Raw genomic sequence first — 16,761 nt, forward strand, 5'->3', positions numbered from 1 at the left:
CACCTTCATCACCCATTTCTCTTTTTCTCAGCCTCACAGTGTATCAAAGCAGATAATGAAAAATCAGATTTTCAGTGAATTCATTCTCCTGGGAATCACAGATTCACCAGAGCTTCCAATCTGTGTTTTCCTATTCCTCCTCCTCACATACATTCTCAGCATTATGGGAAATCTCACCATCATCATCCTCACACTGCTGGATTCCCACCTCCAGACACCCATGTACTTCTTCCTCAGGAACTTCTTCTTCCTGGAAATCTCCTTCACATCCACTTTTACTCCTCGAATGCCCGTCAGCACCTCTAGAGGAAGTAAGACCATCAGCTTTGCTGGCTGCTTCACTCAGTACTTCTTTGCCATCTTCTTTGGAGCCACTGAATTCTACCTTCTGACTGCCATGTCAGTTTCTTATAAATTTAATAGATCTGTTTTTCCTTCCTTCAGTGTGCTGCTCAGTTCAAATCACCTGAAGTTAAGTGGATTGAAACTCTCCTATAGTCCTCTATTAAGCAGCCTTCCCTAAGCATCTCTTTAGAGATCTGTGACTTTCCTCTGATATCCAAGGAGAGGCCTTATTACTTGAATTCAGATTTGGTTTTTGAATTGCCACTGGACAAAAATTTGACTGTACTAAGGCCCATGTGCTGTTCCACTGTGAGGCACTTACCTAGGGGTGCCAACACTAGACACTAATCAAGATGTTATCTCACAGGCATGCCCAGAGGCAAGTCTAGTCAGGGCATTTTATATATTGATTTATGTCTTCCAAACGACTATAGTGTGTATCAAATAGACATATATATTAGCCAGCATAGATATCTATTCCCTCTATGTTTCTACTCAACATGTGTTCCACATGATATTGTTAGGTGCATTGAGGTAGATAACTAATCATATGGATTATTTTATTTTTTGTAGGAATTCAAATGTTGGTAAATAGATTGTGTATTTTTCGAAAACTATAACATACTTGTGGTCATAAAAATAAGAAGGAATCCCAATCTCTTTTAAAAGTATGAAATGTGGTGAAATCAGGTGGTAATGCATATGATCAGTATAAACATTGAATTGTAATTTTATACCCAGGTAGCTTCAAGTTGAGTACCAAGAAAACATCTATATCAATATACCACAAGCAGGCTTGATGGTGTTCCTGTATCATATCTTTCTGTGCCTGAGCCGGGAAGATCATTGTAGTTTCAGAGTTGAAAACTTGGCACATCAAAACAACAATGAGAACACCTGTATGCAAAGAATAACAACTGATAAAACATCAGTGTAAAAAAATACAATGTAGGAACAACTTCAACAAAATTAGTGCACATTAGCTACATTTAAAGAAGAAAGCCAAGGTTACACAAGGCTTACTTACTCAGTAGTCTGAGGCAGGAGGAATGCCATCAGTTTCTGGCCAGTTTAGGCTGAACAAGGAGATCCTATCTCAGAAAACTGAAACTATAAAGAAAGTATTTGGGTGCGGGGGAAAGGAGTGGTGTTATGGTTCAGTGCATAACTATATATGATACTAGTTCTGAGAACCTGAATGTGGTCACTAGGACTCAAATTGAAGAAGGAGAAAGAAATTTTAACCATTTATGACCTCAAGGCATGTCACAGCATGTCCGTTCACAGACAAACATGTATATACACACTTTGACTGTTATCAATCCCTGAAACACATGTATATAAAAACAAAAGATTCAAGAAACTTGCCCTGTGGTTACCAGACACACACTCATAAAACATGCCCTGTCTCTAACATAGACAGAATAACAGACAAACTAATAAAATAAATGTTTTTGTCCAGTTGTTATGAAATACAAATGGCAGTCTTCAGCAGATGTTGCATAGTTGACTCAAAACAATCATATACCAAAATAGAAGAACTAAACTTACAAAATACATGGAAAAAACACAGTTTCAATCCACTTAACTTCAGGTGATTTGAACTGAGCAGCACACTGAAGGAAGGAAAAACAGATCTATTAAATTTATAAGAAACAAATATTTAAGGGAATAAACTATCACATCAAAAAGTTATATTTGAGTCTGGGCAGACGACTCAGTGTGTAGTGAATACCAAGCACACATGAAGATCTGAGTTCTAATTACTAACACCACATGAACAGAAACTGGACAAAAACAGCGCCTGAGGACCACTGGTCTGTACACCACTTTGGGCTTACTTATGATCACACATACAAATAATAGACCACATACACACAGGCACACACTGACACACACACAGAGCAAATGAATGAACGAATAAATGAATGTATGTAAGAAGCTAAAAAACAAACCTGGCCTAATGTTATAGACTTTCAGTTGTGTATTTGGGAAGCTGGGGTAGGAAATTGAAGGTCATCAGAGCTACAGGGAAGACACAAGTGAAAGAAAATAAGACATGAAAATATAACTTAAGGAAATGAATAAAATGTTTTCATATCATATAATAAAGACCTGGGTTATATGGTATATGTGTGTCTGTGTGTATTTGAGTGTTCTATGAGTATGCATCTGTATGTCTTTCTTATACTTTTACTTTTAAAAATCTGGCTGCTTGTTTTCTGAAGAGACAGAGAAAGAGGGTGTAGATTTGGATGGGTAGGGAAGTGGGGAAGATCTAGGAGGAGATGAAAGAGGGGAAACTGTGATCAGAATATAGTGTATGCAAAATTATTTTCAATAAAAATGGGAAAAATAAAACTTTGTAAGCATTAAAAAAGAGCAATTAGGGATCTAGTATGTATAATACCTTAAAAATATAAGATAAAAGGTTCAATGTATCACTTAGGGTTCTCGAGAGGAACAGAACTAATAGAATGATACATATGTGTATGTATACATATATATATGAATACACATATGATTAATTCATAATATAAATGATAAATATATATGTGTATGTGTTTTCATTTATAATATGAATGATATATTATATAATTCATATATGGCATACATACACAATATAAAAACATATATTATTAGGGAAGTATCAGAAGGACTTACAGATTATGTTCCAGCTAGTCCAACATTGGCTTTCTAATAATGGAAAGTCCAAGAATCCAGTAGTTCTTCAGTACATGAAGCTGGATGTCTCGGTTGGTCTTCATTTTCTTCTAGAATACTGAAAAAAGTAGGTTCTGATGCCAGTGAAGGAATAGACATCCCAGCCAGACTGAGGGTCACAGGCAAAGAAGAAAGGCATAATTCTTCCATGATCTTTATATTGGTTGCCACTAGAAGATGTGACCCAGATTAAAAGTAGATCTTCTTACATCAAAAGATCTGGATTGAATATGAGTCTTCCAACTTCAAATGATTTACTTAACAAAAATCTTTCACAGTCACATCCAACCACTTGGGTTTTAGTTATTTCCATATGTAGTCAAGTTCACAACCAAGAACAGCCACCACAGCAGGTATCTTAATTAAAATTGTGTAAAGTGTTGAAATATTTTTCTAAATAATATATGCAAATTTCCAATAATCTCATTAAAAAGCACTTTGAGATCTTATGGAAATTGTTACTTAACAAAGACTGGGCATTGCTCAAATCTATGGTGTATGCTGTTAAGTTCAAATGACAAAACAGAAAAATACAATATGGCATAAAATTCCCTAAATGAGAGACCACAAACTGGAAAGTATAAAGACTAAAAATCGAGTAGATGATAGCAGAGGCTTGGGAGAGAAGGTCATATAGATAACAAGCAAAACATAATTTTTAATTAAATTATTTTTTTGTGTTTTGAGCTTTGCAAAAGTGTTTAGATTATATTCTCTCCCTCACAAAGCACGTCTCAGATCCATCCCCTTTCTCTGTCTAATCAACTTTGCACTCATTTTTACTTTTTTTTTTTTTTTAAAAAAAAAAGCATGAATATCACTTTGTGCCAGTCAAATATTTCTGGACATGTGGTCCTCTACTGGCATGTGGTCAGTTTATCAAAGGACACGATTTTACAGAAAATTGTTTCTGCCTCCCTCTGAATCTAACCATTTCCAACATCTACAAATCTGGGAGTGGGAATATGCACCAAATTCCCCACTTTATGGTGAGATTTGGTTTGGTATGGGCTTACACATGTCTTGAGTATGCTGTCTCAATCACTCTGAAGTCATATGGACAGCTTCCCTACAGTTTCCTGATATTTCCTTGTAGTCGTATATAATCTATGGCTCTTACATTCTTTGTACCCCATTTTCTGCAATTAGCAATGAACCCTGAAACAGAAAATGCTGTGTATATGTTCTTGTTAGGGCTGAGCATTCTGTAGTCACTTATTTTCTGCACTTTGTCCAGTTGTGGGTTTCTGTGTTTATCACCATTTACTTTAAACAGACGTTTCTCGAATGAAGACTGACAGATGTATTGATCTATGGGTAAAATGATAAGTCATTTGGAGTTGGTGCAATACTGTGTCCATTTAGCAGCAAAATATTTGTAAGTTCTCCCTTATGACCTATATGTCCTCCATAGTCATAAAATTTTAGTCTGATATCACTCTCATATATGGATTTTACCTTGTAGAGTCGGAGTTTAATCCAGTCTGAAACTGGTTGATTATACCAACAACATTCATGCACACCAGTGTAAAAAATTTCTTTAGGCCATTGTTATTATTTTCTGTAACAATATAAAAGTGGATGCATAAAAATGCTTTTTGACATACTACCAAAATTTGGAATGGATAAAATTTCATTGAATATAAACTATTATGAGTAAGAGAAGGGGTAATCTCTGGAAACTACACAATGATGCCATATACCTGTGTCTATAAACATAATGAATAATTCCCTGGATAAGGTTGGTGAAAACAAGGAGCAAGATCAAAGTAAGTGAGTAAGATGAGATCCGTAGACTGAAACCAAAAGCAGCTAAAATAAAACAATAATTTTTGGTCAAGTTTTGCTTTAGGATTCCGGATGAGAGACTGATGCATTCCCTCAGGCAGTGAGGTGTTCAGCCAACTTTGTGTTTCTCTTTATGTTCCCTCAGTAGCCAAGGAAACATAGAAGCTTGACATTTGGTCTTAGACATTCATCTTGTTTACCCTGTATATCTTGCAAACATTGTTGTATCCTGGAACCACAAGTGTTTTGATCCTGGAAATTGCCATTATATTATGTATCTGATAAAGAAAAAAAATCTGATTGCTCTTAATAAAATTGCCAAAGTTTAAGGTTTGCTGTGGACCTTTCAACAGGCCTGATTTCATTCCATATAGCCGTAATAGGTGACCTTGGCCTGGTAAATAAGCTCAGGATTTTACAACTAGCATTCTTATTTGTATAATGTTGGTGCTCAACTCAGAGATGCTAAAGTTCATAGCATGTGTAGAGTGTAATGCTTGGTAGAACCCCACCTTTGACTAATAACACTGATACCATGGCAATGTCTATCCTATCAGTGGACCTCCCTACTGCAGAGTATACAGAATACTTGAGCAAAACACAGCTCCACTGGTAAAGGGCTTTGACTTTTCTCCTCTTGGATCCTTGAGAGAAAACTGTAGGACATGACTGCGAATTTGAAGCCTTTGATCTTATCAGTGAACACCACCTTCTTATCCTCACATGCTCAATTATACCCAGAGAGGCCTCCTCATTTAGGGAAAATCCAGCAGTGACTGAAGGAAAGGTGCATCTGGGTAATGGGAGCAAGGAATATGCTTCCATCCAGAACACATGGTACTGAAGAAGGGCTGCTTCCTTGCATGCAGTTTAGGCTCTGGACATATGTTCTTTAGAACAAGGATTCTCAATGGACAAGATTATGGAAGACTGGCTCTCAAGACTCCAAGGAGGTTGTGTCCAATGTACAGAAGCCTTATGTTCCACTCATTTGAAAGCAAATACACATACAAATAAGACTACTTGATAGAAATTTGTTGGACATGTATATGGGGCAAAGGTAGAGGGAAGGCTGAGAAGTATTAATTAAGTATAACGAAAGTAAAACTGTTGGAGATCTTCTATAGTTATTACAAAGATAATAAAAAAGTAGGCAGAGAGCTGAAGATACAGCACAGTTAGTTGTGCACCTCCCTAGCATGTGAAAGTTTCTGGCTTTCACTTCCAATAGTGAAAGAGAAGGTGAGAGAATTATGAAAAATTCTTCCCATATTGAATTCTCTGGAGTGTATGAGCCTAGCCTCACAGCCAAAGAGAATAGATTCAATGTACAGATCTGCAGCTATCATGTGGATTGAAGTGAAGTAATCCTATTTCCTACAGATAATTTATAGACAAACCTGACTGGACCCTGAAGTACTTGATGTTACATGGCAGCAAATGGTAGCTGCTGTATGGTTTCTTAGAAGACTGTCTTTTCTTAGAAATTTCTTCTTGTTATCATGAATGAGGCCTACCAACATATCGTAAATAAGCATTAATCCTTTTACATACTTGACTGTCTTCATTTTCAGCCCCATGTTGGCCTTCTTGTCACACACAAACATAGTATGGGGACACTGCTAGAAAGCAGACATAATTCAGATGTGGTGTGCTCTTCTTGTTGTCCTTGTATAGAACAAAGACTTTGTGGGCTCCTGTAAACAGGATTGTCACCTATATGACAGTGCCTATACCAACTGTCAGGGCAATGGTGGGCACTTTGGTCAGACTGTCATTGGTGAATCTGGATTTGGCCCGGAAGCTATCCTTGGACTCTCTCCTCATCCAGGTCCTGGAGACCAGAAGGGTTACCAGTTCACTGAGGGCAATGTGTTCATTGGAGCTCTTTCCTCCACCAATAAGTTCAATTCTGTATGTGCTCTAGGTTTTTTCACAAGTATCACCCTTGGTCTCCAGCTCAGTTGTATCTCTGTCAACAATGTAGGTGTTTTTTTGGGTAGGATGTCAGTTTGCTTAAAGAAGTTATTCCATACGCAGGAGTGGTAATTCTCATGATGCTCTCAAGGAAGGCCCACACACCTGACCTTGTGCAAGTTTCCACATAATATACTGACTCTCAATTTCTCGAAGCCACCAAATGGGGGATTCCCTACCCTGATGGAATAGTCATTCTTCTTTTCAAAACCTACATTTGTCTATTTTTTGTTTCATAATGAACAATTTTCTGCACTGGGTACTTCACCTCATGGTCTCTGCACACAATGTCCTCTCTATTAGACATATTCTTCCTTCAAGTACTTTATGGATAACACAGCTCTTTGGGATTTTTCCTCAAACTATTTTCTTATAATGACCTCTGTAACCATATTTGTTAAAAAACCCCACTAAGCACTCTCCTGGATTTTCTCCTCTGTCATTTTTCTCTTATCCCACTCCCTTTCAAAACACTCTATAATTTTTTTACTATCTATATTTCATGTTATAATTTAACATTTAAGAAGTAGAGGTTCATGATCTTGTTACTGTTGTTGCGATATCTCAAAAAACTTTTGCTTGGCTTATAGCAGGTACTTAAAAACTTAACTACTGAGTCTTCCTTATTTTATGAGGTAATAATATAATTACATTAAGCACCTTCCCTTTTCCTTCTGCCCATATAACCATCTTTAAGCTCATTCAAATTCATGGTCTTTGTTTTAATTTGAATCACAAAGTACTCTAGTCTGTCTGGAAAGCATGACCTAGAGATCTGCTCATGCTTGTATGGTAAGTGCTTTATTGAAAGGCATGCCCTTATCCTACAGTATGACACTGTCACACTAGAACTCAGCATATAAACTTCCAATCTTCATCTACTACAGCCCTTGATTATCATACCAGCCCAGCTCTGATTCTGTCCTCTTAGTTACTAGATGAGTATTTTCAACTCAACATTAGACTGAAGCTTTATGAATAATCCATGTATTAGAATCTCAAGAGAAGAATAAAGCATCTCTTCTGTTTCCTTGTAAGCCACATTCATGTCTTGTAACTTCTCCCCCACACTGAGGACTCTCATGTACATTCTATGTCACAACTGTGTCAAAATCCTCAACTACATTTAATGTAATTTCCAATTAGCTTGACTGTCTTTCCCTTGAGGAAAAAGGATTTCCACAGACAGTAGAAATGTTCACCGGAAAGCCCAATACTTCATTTATTGTGGGTAGAAATGTATTGCATCATGAATTAATTAAGTAGGTCTTGTAGTTAAAAAATAGATCACAATGATAACAAAAAATGAAAAATATTAATAGTATTCATCATCCTGTTTGGTTTATCCCAGGAAATTTCTAGTAAAAATTTTAGCCTTTCAATTATTGCAATGCCTAGTCAGTGTTTTTAGGATTATATATAACCTTTTATATAAAAATATAGTTATATTCATGAAGCCAGGCCCTTATAGAATAACTAAGCACAGGAGGTAATCATGATTTTGGAGAACTTTTGGAATATATAGTGGTGTTTGGAATAGAAAAATGGTGTTGGATACAATAATATTTCATTGTACCGTGTATTTTATCCTCATAAAAAATATAAGATTATAATTTATAAAGTATAATTACCAAAGTTATTTATTTAATTTGGCTTTAACGTTTTATTTCAGAATTCCATACATGATTACAATGCATTTTGATTCAATCATTTCCAAGTCATTTCTTTCTGATACCCTTTCCATCCTCAAACTTCTTTATTCTTTCCAATGTCATGTTTTCTATTTTTACACCCACTTTATCTACTTAGTATCAACTGTGTGTATATGACCTACAGGTTGAGAATCACTGCTCTAGGACAACTGTGTCAATAATTACTAGGGAGGTAACCCACCTGCTAGCACTGTAATTGACAATTTCCAATGTTAGGTCCTAAATCTGCATTTGCTTTTATCTTTCATGTACTTTTGAATTTTTACAGGTAAAAGCTATTGTACTATTTATGAAGAACCTTGGTAGATATCATTTTTGCCTTATACAACAATAAAGCTCCCAAGGATTCTACAGCAATGCATTTCCTTTGCATACACTGTATACTAATTTTCTGTGTTTGCTTCTTCAGGTACACATGCATCTCCCTTAAATTAGTCTCTACATCTGCAAAAACACCCAAAGATTAGCATTATTCTATCTACATAGGAAAAACAACAAACTTTATAAAAAGGATGGGCGGAACCATAAGGAAAATGCCTGAAACATTACCCTCTAATTAAAAATAGGACTGTAGAGATGATAAACTTTGTGTAGCATTTTGGAAGGTCATTATCATGCATTCTGAACAATTGTCAGAAAGTTTACCATTAATGAGATACTAACCTCAAATATAACCCAGGTGTATGAGACTGTGGGTAAATTCGACCAATTAGTATCATTATTATTTTTTTTTGTTAAAAATGGCAATAGTAGATACAATTGAATGCATGTGAGGCACCAATTCTGTAAGGCTGAGAAACCTTACGCTGTGCATCAGTGGTGCTCACCTTTAATCCCGCCACTCCAGAGGCAGAGCCAGGTGGACCTCTGAGTTTATGGCTAGCCTGGTCTACAGAGCAAGATCCAGGACAAGCACCAAAGCTACATAGAGAAACCCTGTCTTGAAAAACCATATACGGGAAAAAAAAAAAAAAGAAAAAGAAAAACCTCAATCATTCTTCCTAAGCCATTCCACTTCCATTTCCCTCGATCTCTTCAGCAGAGCTCCCCATCTTTTTCCCACAACTGACTGAATTGATGGTTCTGGTTCAAGCTTTTCTACTGTGCCTCACACTACATTTGTACCTGGGACCCCTTTTCTTAGCCTACTTCTAGCATGGTCTATACACTTTGGCTTCCGCACAAGGAGAAAATTCCTTGTTATGTACTGTATATAAACTTTATAGAATGGATGGGCAGAATAATGTAAAAAATTCCTGAGCCACTATCCTATAAATAATAGTAGAACTTCAGAGATAATAAACTTCATGAATCATTTTGAAAGTCCATTATCTTCTCTTAATGGTAAGTTTCACAGTGTTCCCTACTAATAAGAGAAGATCAAGTAATACACAGGAGAATTAGTAGATTCTATATATTACCCTCATTTGATCTTTACATGTATCAAAGCTGTCTATAGCACAGAATGCGTATCAGGAACCCACTTGGTTAGTTGTGAAATCTCCACAGTCATTATCCCAGAGTCATTCTACTTCCATCACTAGGACTCTTGATGAGAGCTCTCCTCTTTTCCCACTCATGACTAAATTGAGGGATCTGGCTTCTCCTGCTCTCTTATTCTTTATACTACTTTTGTACCTTAGGCCCCTTGCGTTTAACCTACCTCCAGATTGCCTATCAGGTTTGTCTTCACAAGAAGAAAAAGGCATTTCTATGTTAGTGCAGAAAATGTCCTTTAAAATGACTACATCTTGTTTCCTGTATCTAACTACAGAGATGATCCTTGGAATTAATACTACTTTTTCCACCAATTAGGAACCACTTCCCAACTAGGGATGCCTTTAGGCTTCTCATTGTTGAAGATCTACCTGTTTTCTATATAGATGTTACTTTTTCAGATCCTGAATTTTGTTTTCATGGTTATGTAGTTAAATGTAATAGAGAAGATGGATATTAAAAAACATTTCATATTGAAAAATGGCCCCATAGATAGCAAATAACATTAGATAATTGCCTATACAAGGGATGGACTTGTAATTAATTATATTGCATTATCATGGATATCTTCTATGAATTACTTGTCAGTTTTTAAAGATTTCCACAATAGCATTATCACAGAATTTACCTGTCTTTCAAATTTTTTCCTGAGAAATTCAGGTCCAACCAATATCTTGCTACATATACCCTAGCATGATGCTTTCAGTCAATTAGATCTGCCAAGAGAATTCTAGCTTTATAAATATACTGCCCCATGAAAATTCTCAGCAAAATGAGTAAATCTCACTACTGGTGGAGAGGTCCTGAATGAATCCAGTTCTTTAAATTCTACTGAAGCCTATACTAGTCTTCTAATGAACTAGGAATCACACACTGTTTTTCTTATATTACATTTCCTCAGTTATGCCTGTCACTTCTCTATTGTTCTGTAGGCTGTGACATTCATAGGGAATTTCTCTTGTGATGGCCAAGTATATCAAATGGCTGATATAAATCAGAGACTTGTTTTTGTTGTCCTATCTCATATTATAGAGCATATGCCCTAATGTAAGTAGATTGATTATGTATTGCTAAGTTTCTCAGTTTAGAAAACTCATCCATTAGCCTTGTCTTCCCCATTGCTCACAGACAAAAGAGCCAGGCTGTTAGACATTATTTCCCTCTTGGTTAAAACTTTTTGGTACTTCCTATAATTTCAGTGTTTAATTATCTTTCAATATATTTGTCTATGAGGCATGACCATAATTAAGATTTCTATCTACTTGGAGGCTCACTGATTTATCCTTTATCTGTATCAATTTGGTACTTGAGGGTATCATTTTTTTTCTAGGTGATTCCCTTATTCACTAATATATTATTCATTTTGGTATACCAAGATGTATCATTTATTATTGTTCTATTTTGGGCCTTCTTCATTTTTGATCACATGGAAATTGAAAAAAAAGGCAACACCTCCACCTCCATTTCTCCTCTTTGATTGAATTCCCCACCTATGTCTTTGGCAATACTAAAGATGTAAGCCTTGCATCCCTTTCTCACACAAATTTCAATTTACACCAACAATCTCCTGCAGTGCTGTCAGATTACACAGGGAAAGGTCTCTTATTATACACAGCGGGAGCTTTGTAGCCTCTACAGCAACTCAGTGATAGTTGTTTCCTGATGTGTGAACTCCGGGCAGATGTCAAATGTTTGACCATCATTAAGGGCTGCTACTGAATACTACATTAAAAAGACTACTCCTTTGACCCCTAGAGACATCCCCTGTACCATGGGCTCACATAATTGACATCTATTATCCTTAATCATGTCATTCCACTGCCACTATCCCCTTAAACACAATAGAGACATGTAAAATTTTCTGTATAAAGTCTGCTCCTTCATTCAATGGTGCTTTAGCTGCCTGCCTCATCTCCTACCTGAAGAAGATCATCTACACTCTTTGCAAACACTTCAGTTTTGTCATTTTTATCCAACTACCCAAGTGCTGCTAAAATTCTTTCCCTCAATGTAAATAATGTCTGAAACTTCCCCTAAGTTATGCCAATATAAAGCCATTGTGCTAGTGGCAAAATAATTCATAATTTGAAACAAATTGCTCTGAGGAACAAATAGGTTTCTTGAGACTTTTTGCAAAGAATAAATGATATGTTACTTATTAGAGTGTGGGACCTCCAACCCAGAGGTTGAACAACAAAGTCTTTTCCCTGCAGGAATGTTGGCTTTACCACATTGTAAATATGAAGACATCTTCCACTGGACTCTCTGAGCATATATGTATATATCTGAGCATATATGTGTGTGTGGGTTATATTTATATATATATGATATATACAACACACACATATATATAAACTATATATATATATTTATACATATAATTTAGGGTTGGCTTACACATAGCAGGTTGGAAAGAGATGCTGGATACTAAGGCACAGATTTCTTGACTCTGCTTGCTCCAAATTCAGGACTGCCAGCTTAGGCAGTTAAGTACAGAAATGTGGTGAAGATTTAATTGGACAAGGGGCAATTTTCAAGCCCTAGTACCAGCAGAACTTGGCAGCTTCAGACATGTGGTTCTGGAGTGAAGGATAGAAGAATGGGACTATGGAATTTGTTCCCAAAACTTTTAGGAAAGTCACTGTAGTCAGGCATGTATCAAGAGTATCCCTGAATGGAAGCATAGAGAGGCCATTTCAAGAACCTGTGAAATATGAAACCTGGATTGCCTTGGAAAACTTGAGATGTTGAAGATACTAGAGCTCTGGAATAAATGCCAAGGAAAGCCACTAATAGGGAGCAGAATCAGCTGGAGAAAAAGATGGAGTTTGGAATTTGCCCAAATGGGTTTCAGTTTTGCTCTGGTCCTGTATGTCCTCACCCTGCTCCATTCCCTACGTTTTGTAATGGTAATGTATATCCTTTGCCAGTATATGTTGAAAACATATGGTCTGTTATTTTAAACTTATTTTTTATTAAGAAAATTTTTTCATTCATTTAACACACCAATCAAAGATCCCCTTTTCCTTCCTCCTGTCCCCTGAGCCTCTCCCTCATAACCTATCCCTCACTGCCACCCACAAGAAGGCAAGTACTCCCATACGAAGGCAAATTCAGTAGAGGGAAGTCCAAGCCCTTCCCCCTGCCTCAAGCCTGCAGAAGATATCCCATCAAATGTAGTGGGCTCCTATGTGAGCCCGTTTGGGGGCTCCTCTTGGCTTTACCCAGCAGGTACGCATAGAGAATGATTAGGACCCAGTGCCTGAGTGCAGGTGTCTTAGATGGTCTGCACTTGGCTGTGCTGGGGGAGGAGGTCTTTTGTGCTACCCCTTGTCGTCTCTATAAAAACCCTGGGCCAGAGACAGTCAGGGCCCATTGGAATAGGTTCCAGGCCCTCTCGAGGTTATTCTTTATTTTCTATCTGTTTATCTCTGCAAGATTCTCCACAATAAATCCTTCTATCTAATATATCCTGCTGCTCGCACACAAGAACACACAGGGGAGCTGTGGGGTTGGTGGGTAAATGTCCACAGAATGGTACCATGAACAGGGTCTAAAGGAAAAAGAAAAAAAAAAACAGGGACTAAAGAAAAAGGAGGACTAAAAAAAGTGGGGGAACTAAAGACAAATGAGCAGAGCAGCCTGATATATCTGATGCTCTGCATCTGTGGGAAAGGAACCAGCAAAATGAGAAATAAATTCAGTGCAGTGGGGGAAAAAACGCTGAAGGAGCTATGGAAAAGCTGTTGTAAATGTTTTTGTTTTTCACTGGCTAAGACAAACACAAGCCCCCAGGAGAGTTGCTATCAGAAATTGCCCACCTCAATGCGCGCTAAGGAGGTAGGTGCGGTTCTGATCTGGGGCCAGGGTCAAATGAAGGAGAAACACCTGTTGAAGCCAGCTGAGGAGAGAATAGGAATCTCCCAATGTGCCATAGCTGAAAACGTAGAATGCTTGTTCAAATCTCCGGTTGCAAAAGCAAAAAAAAAAAAAAAACTTTGTTCAAACCTCCCAGGCAAGAATTTGTTCACAAGTCTGGTAAAAAAAGAATTTAGAAGTTGACTCTCAGACACCCCCCCCCAAAAAAAATATGGGAAATGACTGATATAAGGGAAATGATATAAGGGACTGATATTATTATGGACTGATAAAAGGGAAATAAATTCTGGGAAAGGTAGTTTTTCCGCTAAAGATGGTGACATTGCCCTGAAACACTTTTGTCACCTCGAAAATATGTTCATGGTAAACTTAAAATACAGATTTAAAAAGAATAAGGAGGAAAATCGTCTAAGAGTTTAAGTGTCTGTTCCAATGAAAAACTTAAAGGATATGGAACTAGGTGCTTCATGGTTTGGGGCTCCCTTGGCAAAATGCCTTATTTACCCTAATAGCTGTGCAAAGTTTTTACGGTAGTTGGATGACAAAAAGCTACCTACAAGAGCAAACAAGCCACTTTAAAATCATTAAGAAAACAAAGGAAAGCAGTTTATACACTGAACTTTGTCTTAGATATGAAAAAAAAAACTTATGTTGAAATTAAAAAAGTTCTTTGCCTTGAACGAACAGCCTGCAATGAGTAATTCCTTTGCAAATCTAATAAGGAAACAAGGAAACAGGCATTCAAAAAAGAAATGACTGCTTTATAGATGAGAAACAAACTTCAGAATATCTAGCTGTCTTACAAAAGAGTTGCTTTACCTGAAAGTCCCTTATAAGAAATCAATGCTAAATATCACAGCTGCTAATAACATCGGGAGTAAAGCTAATGAAATGAAAATACTAAATCCTGAAAATGCTTTTTCTCAAAGTAAGCTAATGAAGGATATGTTTCATGAAAGAACATCTATGTTCTTGACTCCTTTGAATAGTAACAGTTTTGGTGAAAATATTGGAACTAACAACAATCGAGTCAAAATGTTTCAACAAATTGAAGACGCTATTCCACAAAAGAAAGCTGCCATGCTTTGTGGGCCATATAGAGCTCAGGCCAATCTTCCTGGTCCTTTATCTCAGGGTAATGAGAAATGGAAAGATCCCTGCTCGGGATTATGGAAGAGTCCCGATGCTGTGTTAATATGGAGTTGAGGACATGTTTGTGTTTTTTTACAAGAGGAGAATGAATCTCGGTGGTTACTGGAGTGTATGGTAAGGAACGTGGAACTAAGAAAATTCAGCTCCAATGACGTTCCTATAAAGGAACCAGAATGAAAGTGGCTCGATCAGTGTTTCTGAGGTTTTGTCACTGGTTAATTCAAACAGTGAGGAAATAGAGTTCAGAGCTGTGGCCACTTTTGGCTTTACTAGCTTCTTTAGAAAAATACTTTATGTCACCTAATAGCTGTGCAGCAATTGGCAAAGAGCTTTACAGCAACTAAATATGGTAATTTCACCCTCAGAGTGAAGCAAAGTTTTTTGGTGGAACAAACCAAAAGTGCTGCTGTAATAGAAACGTTTGTCTGAATTGAAGCACTTAGGGGAACTACTATGAATTTGGGTGAAGGGACAGCCTCTAGTTAAAAACTGTCTACCGCTGACAGTGCATCTCTGCCGGTCTGGAATGGCTGAGAGAACTGGCAACTTTGGTGTGTGGCGTCATTTTGGGAAGGTTACAGTCCCCTAGCAACAACTATCACAATTCTATAACAACACTCAATAAATCCCTGTGCTTTATAACAAAACTGACTATAAACTCAAAACTTTAGAAATGATGTACGTACTTCCTGTCTAGTTAAGAGAATCTTTCTAATAGAGATAGTTATAAGAATAAAAAGTAGAAAAATATGAAAATAAGATACATGAGTTTGTAGAAACTCTGTCTTGGTAGATCTCTGTGTTAAGAAATCTTTAGGTGTTTGCTAAGTTAAATATATGATAATGGTATCCCTATATAAGTTTGTAAAAATAGATCTATAGAGTTCCTTTAAGAATATAAGCTTGCAGCTGGGTGTTGGTGGTGCACGCCTTTAATCCCAGCACTCGGGAGGCAGAGCCAGGCGGATCTCTGTGAGTTCGAGGCCAGCCTGGGCTACCAAGTGAGCTCCAGGAAAGGTGCAAAGCTACACAGAGAAACCCTGTCTCGAAAAACCAAAAAAAAAAAAAAAAAAAAGAATATAAGCTTGCAAGAACTATCTACTATCTAAGGTAGTCTTAAGACATGTAGTAATAAGCTTGCAAGAACTATCTAAGGTAGTCTTAAGACATGTAGTAATAAGCTTGTAAGAAGTAAAGATACTAGTTGTAAATGTAAGTTTAAATAAGAAATAAGAAGTCATAAGAAATATATTTGCTAAGGTAGTTCTATAGTTCCCTTAAAGAGTATAAATAAGTAGATGTTAATGTTATATGTGAATTTGTAAAAAAAAAAAAAAGTGTAAATGTTAAGTGTGAATCTATTCTTTTTTTTTTAAAGATTTATTTATTTATTATGTATACAGTATTCTGTCTGCATGTATCCCTGCAGGCCAGAAGAGAGAGCTAGATCTCATTACAGATGGTTGTGAGCCACCATGTGGGTGCTGGGAATTGAACTCAGGACCTTTGGAAGAACAGCCAGTGTTCTTAACCTCTGAGCCATCTCTCCAGCCCCGTGAATCTATTCTTAATGTATATGGTGAAAGAACCCAAGACACAGAAGGTTAGTGTCCCAGTAGACTGCAAAGTAGGCAGTCTGAATGGTTTCAAAAGCTCCAGAAGCTGCTAATAAGCTAAAAATGGTGGA

This window comes from Peromyscus leucopus, chromosome 1 (assembly GCF_004664715.2).
Source record: "Peromyscus leucopus breed LL Stock chromosome 1, UCI_PerLeu_2.1, whole genome shotgun sequence".
NCBI lineage: Eukaryota > Metazoa > Chordata > Mammalia > Rodentia > Cricetidae > Peromyscus > Peromyscus leucopus.